The following is a 12,513-nucleotide window of genomic DNA, read 5'->3' on the forward strand; positions in this document are numbered from 1 at the left end:
GAAATGGAAGAAAAATATGTCTCTCTATTCTGGCAGGCTTGTGCTCATATATGAATGTGAACAGACCTTTGCAGATAATATTATCAAAAGTTCATGAGCAATAATTGTAGTCTTCACTTGATTCCCTATTTTGCCAGTTTCAAGATTAAATGTGAAAAATGCATCTGAAATACATGTAAAGTTCTAGCCAGAAAGCATTGTGGAAGATAGATTCTTCAAAACTGTTTTCAAACTCAAATGAAGACAGCGCATGAAGAGGAGATGATTATAAAATCTGTCACGATAAATCCATGATTGAGCTTCTGTATAGATGGCTGTGAATTAGCTGGCAGGAGCTATATGTTCACATAGTCTCAGAGAGTCTATGAGTGTGTGTGTACATGTGCATCTTACACGTGTATCTATGTCTCACAATCTGAGTCCTTATTATGTCTTAAGCCTTTTTTCATTGAATTCTCTCTCTCTCTAGCCATACCTCTCACAGCTTCCCCTGTCTTATTCTTTCTTCCTTTCAGGTCTATGAAATACCGCATGTTCTTTTTGCTAACTGACTTTACCCCATGTTGATCCTTCTTCCTGGGATACCCTTCACTTTACTCATTTCTACTCCAGCTATCACCTTCAAAGGCATGTTTTTTTTTCCCTAAGAGGCATTCCGTAGTCTTCCAAGTCTGACTTGGGTGTCTTTTCTGTGCTCTCTAAGTGCACCTACCACTGTGATGACATTCATTCATCACCAATGACTGGACACTTGCCTGTATCCTCCATTAGACCATAAATTCCATGAGGAATAGTATGAAACTTTATTAACCACTGTATTCCTAGTGCCTTAAATGCAGAGAGAGCATTTAATGAGAATTTATGGAATGAATGTATGAAAGAATTAGAGAATCAAGGAATCTGGTCAGGTAAGTTAAGGCCTGATACATTCTTCTTAACAAGGACTGTAAATCAGAAGAAAAAGAAGACAGGAATTTTCTTCTCTGCTAGTACCTGCAAAAATATTTCTATATTTTTTTCAAAGTGTCTGTTCATAAGAACATAAAGCCAACAATCAAGAAAATTTGAAAGGAAAATGTAATTCCAGTGATCAGGAATTATTCTAATGGTCATGAAGTTTCTGATGGAAAGATATTAACTAAAACCAAGACATTGCAAAATCTCCACAGGCAGCTGTCATATCAATACTCCTGGGCTCCCTTGGAGGAAATTGGCATGTGGGCTTTAGACAATAGACAATGTAAGCATGATGATGGAACTGATTACTTCCCTATATTTCATTGATTTTTTAATCAACATGTAATATTTCCCTAGCAGATCAGACAGTAGAGCATCCGCCTGCAATGCAGGACACCCGGGTTTGATCCCTGGGTTGGGCAGATCCCCTGGAGAAGGAAATGGCAACCCACTCCAGTATCCTTGCCTGGAAAATTCTATGGACAGAGAGGCCTGGCAGGCTACAGTCCATGGGGTCGCAAAGAGCTGTAATATAATGTTTTATTACTACTATTCCCATTTTTAAAGCAAACTTTACAAATTATAATGGATATATATATATATATTCATCTTTCTTTCCATGACAATTATACCTTTAGCAGAGTTTATATAGAATCTCACTATATGTTTAATATACACATACATATATATTTATAATTTATATATTAACCACTTTCACCACTATGAGAAAAATATTATACATCCTGGTATGCATGTGAATGTTTGATCCATCACATAATTAAATCCAAGGGAGTCTTAATCTGCCAAGAGCTATGTGACTTTCGACAGAATACTAGGTTTCCCTTGAACTTTTCTCCACAGATGAGAGAATTGAACCAGCTGAGCATTTAAGTAGCTTTAAGTTGTATGATCCAAATCCTTTGGAATGAGAATTCACGTACAAATTTTACTTCTCCACTATCATATATATTATTCCTTTCTGAAAAAGGTTCAAATCTTAAACTGTTTATTGATTTATATATTCATTTACTCATCATTCATTATGTTGCATCATAGAGTATTAAGTAATAGAAGTAGTAGTAGCAATATATTACTATTGTTTCTACTTCTACAGCCACTAGTAGTGCCAATAACATTTATTGAGTAGGCACTGTGAGCTAAATGTTGGGCTGAAAAACTTTATGCGTATTAACACAGTAAGCAGCAGTGGTATTTCTCAGTCAATGTATAGTACTCCCATTTCAGTGAGGGTAGGAGTTTAACCTTCTTCATCTCCACTATTATCAATTTTTACTTTGGAAATAGTGAAACAGAGGTTTATATAATGTTTCCAAAGTTACAGTTTTATTCAATGCTATTAAATGGCTGAGCTGGAATTTAAACAAAACCTTCATGTTTAATCATTAGGATACTAATATGATGGTATTTTCGGAATCTATTTTTATTTTATTAAACATTTTATTTTAGAATATGCTTAGATTCACAACATCTGCCTTTTAGTGTTGTCTATACTCAAGAAATCTGTGAGATGCTAAACTAGGATTTCATTGAGAACAGGATGCATATTCCCAGAACATAACAAAATTTCCAATAATAAAAATGCATATTCATTGTGTTTTTTATATAAAATGAAAAATGACTGAACAAGCAAAAAGAAAGAGCAGCAATAACAACAACAAAAATAAAAAATACATTAGAGACATGTCATTTCCTTAGGCAGAAGGTAAAAATGGTCATTGACAGACATGAGGGCTTCATAAATGGAGAAGAGCCTGTGACCGAAAGGCAAGACTTAGGTCTCAGCTGAGCATGGGATATATTTGGGTATAAGGCCTGTGTACCCAATAAGGGACACATTTGGGTATAAGGCCTGTGTACCCAACAGTGTCAGACTTTATTTTTCTGGGCTCCAAAATCACTGCAAATGGTGACTACAGCCATGAAATTAAAAGACGCTTACTCCTTGGAAGGAAAGTTATGACCAACCTAGATAGCATATTCAAAAGCAGAGACATTACTTTGCAACAAAGGTTCGTCTAGTCAAGGCTATGGTTTTTCCTGTGGTCATGTATGGATGTGAGAGTTGGACTGTGAAGAAGGCTGAGCGCTGAAGAATTGATGCTTTTGAACTGTGGTGTTGGAGAAGACTCTTGAGAGTCCCTTGGACTGCAAGGAGATCCGACCAGTCTATTCTGAAGGAGATCAGCCCTGGGATTTCATTGGAAGGAATGATGATAAAGCTGAAACTCCAGTACTTTGGCCACCTCATGCAAAGAGTTGACTCATTGGAAAAGACTCTGATGCTGGGAGGGACTGGGAGCAGGAGGAGAAGGGGACGACAGAGGATGAAATGGCTGGATGGCATCACTGACTTGATGGACATGAGTCTGAGTGAACTCTGGGAGTTGGTGATGGACAGGGAGGCCTGGCGTGCTGCGATTCATGGGGTCACAAAGAGTCGGACACGACTGAGCGACTGATCTGATCTGACCTGATCTGACCCAATATTAAATAAAGCATTTAAAAGATACATAGGCCACTTTTGATATGCACAATTTATAATTTTATAGTTGTAAAAATCTGCTTGTATCATTCAGCTTTCTTATGAAGTATAATTTAGTACTATTTGACAAAAGGAGGTTTTAATTGATTAGACATTTGGTTGTGAGCACTGGTATGTGACTACTGTATGCATGTGCCATTTGTCTCCCTTGCTATTCACATCGATGATTCTATTAGCCACATTGAGAGTGTCTTCATAATTTGTCTGCATATTCTCATAATTTATGTCATCCTTTCAAGGGGGAAGCCCAATGCAAGCAAAATATGGCACCCGTTTGTTACTCAATGCATCTTTCCTAATGCCTTCAAAGCATTTCATTTGTAAAACCCACTTTTATTAAGATGTAGACAGTTTTAGCATTTGATGTGAAAAGTGAAATAGGGTCTGTCAGATCTGAGGATCTCAAGTATAATCTATACTTTTAAGTGTTTTTTCCCCCAAAAATTCATGATTTAAGTTCAGTAGATTTTAACATCTCTTGATTCTTCAAGAAATCTGACTGACATATGTTTGATATAGTACTTACAACATGTTGACAGCATAAACAATATGTGAATTCAGGAAATATGAAGTAAAATATAAGGAGAGAGAAGTTAACTTACTTTATTTTAACCTAGTATCAAGCTTGCAACATGAGTGATTTGGATTACGTACAAGGAACAAGACGCCAATACACAAACCCACCCCGTTCTCAGTTCTGCCTCGTCCTGTGTGCAAGAACTTGGGCAGAATTAACCTCTTTGCACTTTAGGATTTTTCTTTTTTAAGTAAAATTTTCTTTGTTATGTGTATAAATTAATCTCTTCTACAATTTGATGGACAAAAACAGGAGAGGTTTTTCAAACAAATATTATCATTATAGATTCATTGTGAGCAGATGCTAAATAACACTAATTTACATATAGTAGTCTATGTTTAGATCCATTATTAAGTTTAAAATTTAGCTCTGGAATGTTGAAGAAGCACTGTTTTCTCTGACTTCACCATTACGTTTTGTTTCATTTTGTTATTATTTAAGTACAAGACAAAATAAAACTTTAATGTGAGCTGTTTCTGATATCCCTGGGGGAAAAAAAGTAACAAATCCTGTTCAGGAACCAAAGGGATATATATTTCTTATTACCTAGGCTATAAGGTTCAATGGTGATACTATACATACACATACACACACATACATATTTATATTATATTTTATATCAGATTGGCTTACTGTTCTGTTCCAAACCCTCTCAATGAGAGCTAAAAAATACTATTTCAAAAACATGTCTAATCTATGAACATTTTATTACTAGTCCACAATTAGATGAATGAGAGCAAGTGTTTAGCAGTTTTATAGTATTTTTCCATCAGTATACTAGTCTCATTCTAATTATTGTTGGATTTTACAAGATTATCAGCCTAACACTGAGTTAGAAATTAAGACAAAACAGAAAAAAAAACTTGTCCTTCTCTCCAGCTAGTTTGAGACTCACTGCCTTGACTGCTCTCCAAATCTTTCGCTCTAAGAAGTTCAACCTGTCTCTAGCTCTCTTTGACTTTCCAATGAGAAAAGTCTCACTCCATTTTCCTTTTTTTCCACCAGAATATAGTCAAACTGACTTCTCCTTCCTTCTGTCCCTTGAAAGTTTCAAGGTTATTCTTCCATTTGAGCACTCTGTGCAATTTGCATTGTATATGTGTGTGTGCATACTTGTGTATGCATGTGCACGGATGTGTTCTGTATGTAGTGCTATTCCCAGAGGCTAAGTCATGGCTCCCCAACAGTTGATCCTTGGTGACCACAATCTAGAAACACCATGCTTCCCACTAGTCTTGTTCTTGCAGCTTGCTTTTTATTACATCATCATATTTTTATAGCATTTATCAGGCTAAGAATTATCTCATTTACTTAACTGTCTACTTATATCCTGATTCTCCAATCTAAAATAGGAGTTTCATAACATAACAGTATACTTTCATAACAAGGTATACTTTGTTACTCTAACCTTCGAGCGTAGGATAGTGTCTGGAAGATAATAGGTACTCAGCAAGTACTGGCTGTGTGTTAAGTATTGAGTGTTTATACAGCACTTTACACTTCAAAAAGTAATTTCTTTTATATTATCCAGTCTAATCTCATAAACCATAGAAATGCTATTACAACTTGAAATAATCGAATAATATCTCTTCATTAATGTTCTTAAAAACATTTAGTTTTACCTTCATTATAATTCATTTGATTGACTATAAGATGAAACATAAATCATGATACATAAAAACAATGTTGAGGCTGATAACATAGACAAGACAACCAATCCAGGACAACTGGATTTCTACTGTTTAGGATTTCTACTAATTCTCCCAAAGGTCCATGTTAATTCCAAATCCCTCAAAAATTAACATTAGGTCCACATTTTTAGGTTTTCAAAGGTATTCAAAGAGATCACATATCTAAGTTTATCAAACATACATTTTGGTATGTGATATGCTTTCTCAATTATCCCTTTAATCAGAGAGTATAAACTTTGTTATTAATAAATAATTAATACTGTACCTGTTAAAATTTTAAAATTTTATACATGCTATTTCTTTACAAAGGAAAACTGTCTCCCTTTTAGCAATTATAAAATTAAATAGAAATGCTAATCATAATATATATACATATATACACACACACACTTAAAACAGATTTTATTTTTATCACCAACTCTATTTTTACCTGCTGAGAAAGCATTTCTCAACCTCAAGCAGTTTTTACTTTGAAAAATATTGTTCACTGTTGGGGCCATAATTGTAAACCTAATATCCCATCTAGAATTCTTAGGGATTTGCAGACTGCTTAATTTGATGATTTGGGACCTATTCATAATTATAGTAAAAAATACATGTTAGAACACATTTTTGAATGACACAGTTATTTAATGACTGCCATTTCCAGCAGCCTGAAATAGCATTATTGTCAGCATTTAGAAAGATTTATGGACTTATTAAATATGATACAAAGACAGAATGCAATCTATATGGAATTTCGGCTTATCCACCCTGCTTCCTGTTTCACATCCAAAACTTTATGGCTTTCCTGATTCATGTCTTTATTAGTTTAGTCCATACCCTGCCTTAAAACTGATTTAACAGTGGCATTATCAAAATCTACTTGAGTTAAATTTGAGAACATAGAAACGAAGAAATGAACTGGCCTATAGTAAAAGCTATTCATGTATTAGTTAGACTTCAGAAATGTCTCCCTGGTGAGTATTTTAAATGACTGGGCTAAATAAAAGTCTACAGAATTGCTTCTTCTAACTCAATCAGATATCCTAATTTTCTCAGGAAAATAATATATTTATACATGGGAAAATATAAAACATTTTGGATACATTATAGGAATAGTCTTTGGCAAAATATCTCTGCCTTATAAACAGATAATGATTTATTAGTTCTGTAAATATTTCCTAAGGGCCTATATTGTGGACACAAATGAACAAGAGATTCTAAAATAAATCAGTCTACTCTGTAAATGTGCTCACAACCTACTTCTGGTTACAATAAGACTCAAGTGCATTACAGTGGAGTAAATCACTGAAGTGCATAGAAGGATACTTGATCTGGTCATAGAAATTATCTCCATTCTGTGATGTTGGCTCTTGGCACATAAGTAGGCATTTGCCAAGCAGAGTAACAGGAGGGCATTAGACAGCATAACAGGAAGTGCAATTCCAAACAATTGATGCTGACTAAAAAAAATATAGACAGATACAACTGGTCAGATTGAGAGGGAAGTGGACAAAAGTGGAGTGTACTGGGAATTTGTTTTCAACTCTCCCATGAGAACAGTTTAAGATGGTAAAATAAGCCTGTCCAAGGAAATGATGGAAGGTCCAGGAAAGGTCTCATGTGCTATGATTAGGAGTTTGGACTTTTATCCTCAAGAATTGAAGCAGGAAGCTGGCAAGACTAATTTTGCATGTTTGAGCACTCATTGTAGCAGATTTGAAATCCAGATGTGCTTTTGCCTTTTCTTTCCTGTGAACCTGAGGTCTCACAGTTCTTTGCTTTCTCCTGTCCTCTTACATTTGTTCTTTTTGTTTGGAGTCATATGAACACAGATATTCTCACATGATCTTCCCTAATACTATTTTCAAATTCACCATGAATTTTTTTAAGAACAGAAAAGAGATTACATTTGAGAAAGAAACAAATTTTGCCCCTCTACTTTTATCCCATCAAAAATTACACAAGTGTACGAAGGAAGGGGGAGGAGGTTTCCAAAAGTGGCTCCATTGTGACATCTGCCCTTGATGTATAACAGAAAGTGTCTCCTTGAGATGATGTACAATAGGTAGAAGGATAGAGTGAAAAGAATGTACTGCCTCTAATATATTGTGATGTTGTCCTGAACATTTTCATTCCTGGGGAGTATACTTATTTTTTCAAGGAGTAGTAGAAACCTCTTGTGTTATGCACGTGTCTGTATGTGTGTGTATAATATCCTTAAATAATCCTGAAAGTGCAGGACACATATTGTCATACATATATAAATAATAATAATTAAATAATTTTAAAATATATAATTAAGAATTATAAGATTTCTAAATACTCCAAAATGATAGTTCATTCTTTCTCTTGCATGTATATACACATACATATACAATCACATGTGCACAAATTTCTGTGAAATGCAGACTAGCAGAAATATATACACACACAGTAGTAGTACCTTTGTTGCTGAACAAGCATTTCAATGGCTGAAATCAATTTTTTTTTTTCTTTTCAACAAGAAGGCAAGAAGCCACTTGTCCTTCCAGATGTATAAGCTGGGTTTAGAAAAGGCACAGGAATCAGAGATCAAATTGCCAACATCTGTTGGATCATGGAGAAAGCAAGGAAATTCTAGGAAAAAGCATCTATTTCTGCTTCAATGACATGCAAAAGCCTTTGACTGTGTGGATAACAACCAACTGTGGAAAATTCCTAAAGAGATGGGAATACCAGGCCATCTTACCTGTCTCCTGAGAAACCTGTATGTGGGTGGGTCAAGAAGCAACAGTTTAGAATCTTACATGGAACAACTGACTGGTTCCAAATTGGGAAAGGAGTACAACAAGGCTGTATACTGTCACCCTGTTTATCTAACTTCTATGTAGAGTACATCATACAAAATGCCAGGCTAGATGAATCACAAACTGGAATCAAGATTACCAGGAGAAATACCAACAACCTCAGATATGCAGATGATACCACTCTAATGACAGAAAGTGAAGAGGAACAAAAGCACCTTTGGATGAAGTGAAAGGAGAGATGAAAAAGCTGACTTAAAACTCATCATTCAAAAACCTAAGATCATGGTATCCAATACCATCACTTCATGGCAAATGAATGGGACAAAGTGTAAGCAATTACAGATTTTATTTTCTTGGACTCCAAGAAAATAAAAAATTTTATTTTCTTGGGCAACCCAAGACGGACGGGTCATGGTGGAGAGATTTAACAGAATGTGGTCCACTGGAGAAGGGATGGCAAACCACTTCAGTATTCTTGCCTTGAGAACCCCATGAACAGTATGAAAAGGCAAAATGATAGGATACTGAAAGAGAAATTCCCCAGGTCGGTGGGTGCCCAATATGCTACTGGAGATCAGTGGAGAAATAACTCCAGAAAGAATGAAGGGATGGAGCCAAAGCAAAAGAATACCCAGCTGTGGATGTGACTGGTGATAGAAGCAAGGTCCGATGCTGTAAAGAGCAATATTGCATAGGAACCTGGAATGTCAGGTCCATGAGTCAAGGCAAAATGGAAGTGGTCAAACAGGACATGGCAAGAGTGAATGTCAACATTCTAGGAATCAGCGAACTGAAATGGACTGGAATGGGTGAATTTAACTCAGATGACCATTATATCTCCTACTGCGGGCAGGAATCCCTCAGAAGAAATGGAGTAGCCATCATGGTCAACAAAAGAGTCCAAAATGCAGTACTTGGATGCAATCTCAAAAACGACAGAATGATCTCTGTTTGTTTCCAAGGCAAACCATTCAATACCACAGTAATCCAGGTCTATGTCCCAATCAGTAACGCTGAAGAAGCTGAAGTTGAACGGTTCTATGAAGACCTACAAGACCTTTGAGAACTAACACCCAAAAAAGATGTCCTTTTCATTATAGGGGACTGGAATGCAAAAGTAGGAAGTCAAGAAACACCTGGAGTCACAGGCAAATTTGGCCTTGGAATACGGAATGAAGCAGGGCAAAGACTAATAGAGTTGTGCCAAGAAAATGCACTGGTCATAGCAAACACCCTCTTCCAACAACACAAGAGAAGACTCTATACATGGATATCACCAGATGGTCAACACCAAAATCAGATTGATTATATTCTCTGCAGCAAAAGATGGAGAAGCTCTATACAATCAACAAAATCAAGACCAGGAGCTGACTGTGGCTCAGACCATGAACTCCTTGTTGCCAAATTCAGACTTAAATTGAAGAAAGTAGGGAAAACCACTAGACCATTCAGGTATGACCTAAATCAAATCCCTTATGATTATACAGTGGAAGTGAGAAATAGATTTAAGGGACTAGGTCTGATAGATAGAGTGCCTGATGAACTATGGAATGAGGTTCGTGACATTGTACAGGAGACAGGGATCAAGACCGTTCCCATAGAAAAGAAATGCAAAAAAGCAAAATGGCTGTCTGGGGAGGCCTTACAAATAGCTGTGAAAAGAAGAGAAGTTAAAAGCAAAGGAGAAAAGGAAAGATATAAGCATCTGAATGCAGAGTTCCAAAGAATAGCAAGAAGAGATAAGAAAGCCTTCAGTGATCTATGCAAAGAAATAGAGGAAAACAACAGAATGGGAAGGACTAGGGATCTCTTCAAGAAAATCAGAGATACCAAAGGAACATTTCATGCGAAGATGCGCTCGATAAAGGACAGAAATGGTATGGACCTAACAGAAGCAGAAGATATTAAGAAGAGATGGCAAGAATACACAGAAGAACTGTACAAAAAAGATCTTCATGACCCAGATAATCACGATGGTGTGATCACTGACCTAGAGCTAGATATCCTGGAATGTGAAGTCAAGTGGGCCTTAGAAAGCATCACTATGAACAAAGCTAGTGGAGGTGATGGAATTCCAGTTGAGCTATTCCAAATCCTGAAAGATGATGCAGTGAAAGTGTTGCACTCAATATGTCAGCAAATTTGGAAAACTCAGCAGTGGCCACAGGACTGGAAAAGGTCAGTTTTCATTCCAATCCCAAAGAAAGGCAATGCCAAAGAATGCTCAAACTACCACACAATTGCACTCATCTCAAACGCTAGTAAAGTAATGCTCAAATTCTCCAAGCCAGGCTTCAGCAATATGTGAACCGTGAACTTTCTAATGTTCAAGCTGCTTTTAGAAAAGGCAGAGGAACCAGAGATCAAATTGCCAACATCCACTGGATCATGGAAAAAGCAAGAGAGTTCCAGAAAAACATCTATTTCTGCTTGATTGACTATGCCAAAGCCTTTGACTGTGTGGATCACAATAAACTGTGGAAAATTCTGAAAGAGATGGGAATACCAGACCACCTGATCTGCCTCTTGAGAAATCTGTATGCAGGTCAGGAAGCAACAGTTAGAACTGGACATGGAACAACAGACTGGTTCCATATAGGAAAAGGAGTTTGTCAAGGCTATATATTGTCACCCTGTTTATTTAACTTATATGCAGAGTACATTATGAGAAACTCTGGACTGGAAGAAACACAAACTGGAATTAAGATTGCCGGGAGAAATATTAATAACCTCAGATATGCAGATGATACCACCCTTATGGCAGAAAGTGAAGAGGAACTCAAAAGCCTCTTGATGAAAGTGAAAGAGGAGAGTGAAAAAGTTGGCTTAAAGCTCAACATTCAGAAAATGAAGATCATGGCATCTGGTGCCACCACTTCATGGGAAATAGATGGGGAAACAGTGGAAACAGTGTCAGACTTTATTTTTCTGGGCTCCAAAATCACTGCAGATGGTGATTGCAGCCATGAAATTAAAAGACGCTTACTCCTTGGAAGGAAAGTTATGACCAACCTAGATAGCATATTCAAAAGCAGAGACATTACTTTGCCAACAAAGTTTTGTCTAGTCAAGGCTATGGTTTTTCCTGTGGTCATGTATAGATGTGAGATTTGGACTGTGAAGAAGGCTGAGCACCGAAGAATTGATGCTTTTGAACTGTGGTGTTGGAAAAGACTCTTGAGAGCCCCTTGGACTGCAAGGAGATCCAACCAATCTGAAGGAGATCAGCCCTGGGATTTCTTTGGAAGGAATGATGCTAAAGCTGAAACTCCAGTACTTTGGCCACCTCATGCCAAGAGTTGACTCATTGGAAAAGACTCTGATGCTGGGAGGGATTGGGGGCAGGAGGAGAAGGGGATGACAGAGGATGAGATGGCTGGATGGCATCACTGACTCGATGGACGTGAGTCTGAGTGAACTCCGGGAGTTGGTGATGGATAGGGAGGCCTGGCGTGCTGTGATTCATGGGGTCGCAAAGATTCGGACACGACTGAGCGACTGATCTGATCTGATCTGAAGATCACTCTGGATAGTGTGACTGCAGCCATGCAATTAAAAGACACTTGCTCCTTGGAAGGAAAGCTATGACAAACCTAGACAGTTTTGTCAGAGTCACTTTTCCAACAAAGGTCCATATAGTCAGAGCTATGGTTTTTCCAGTAGTCATATACAGGTGTGAGAAGTGGACCATAAACAAGGCAGAGTGGTGAAAAATTCATGCTTTCAAACTGTGGTTCTGGAGAAGACTTAAGTGTCCTTTGGACAGCAAGGAGATCCAACCAGTCCATCCTAAAGTAAATCAACCCTGAATATTCATTGGAAGAACTGATGCTGAAGCTCCAATTCTTTGGCCACCTGATGAGAAGAACCAACTCATTGGAAAAGACCCTGACGCTGGGAAGGATTGAAGGCAAATGGAGAAGAAGGCACCATAGGATGAGATGGTTAGATAGC

The 12,513-nt window shown here is 37.2% G+C and overlaps 1 pseudogene; it reads left to right on the forward strand.

Annotated features, from left to right (window-relative positions):
• Positions 1-2,686: 2,686 nt before the first annotated feature.
• Positions 2,687-10,006, forward strand: LOC132342745 (craniofacial development protein 2-like; annotated as a pseudogene).
• Positions 10,007-12,513: the final 2,507 nt, after the last annotated feature.

Source organism: Bos taurus, chromosome 18 (genome assembly GCF_002263795.3).
Source record: "Bos taurus isolate L1 Dominette 01449 registration number 42190680 breed Hereford chromosome 18, ARS-UCD2.0, whole genome shotgun sequence".
Classification (NCBI taxonomy): domain Eukaryota; kingdom Metazoa; phylum Chordata; class Mammalia; order Artiodactyla; family Bovidae; genus Bos; species Bos taurus.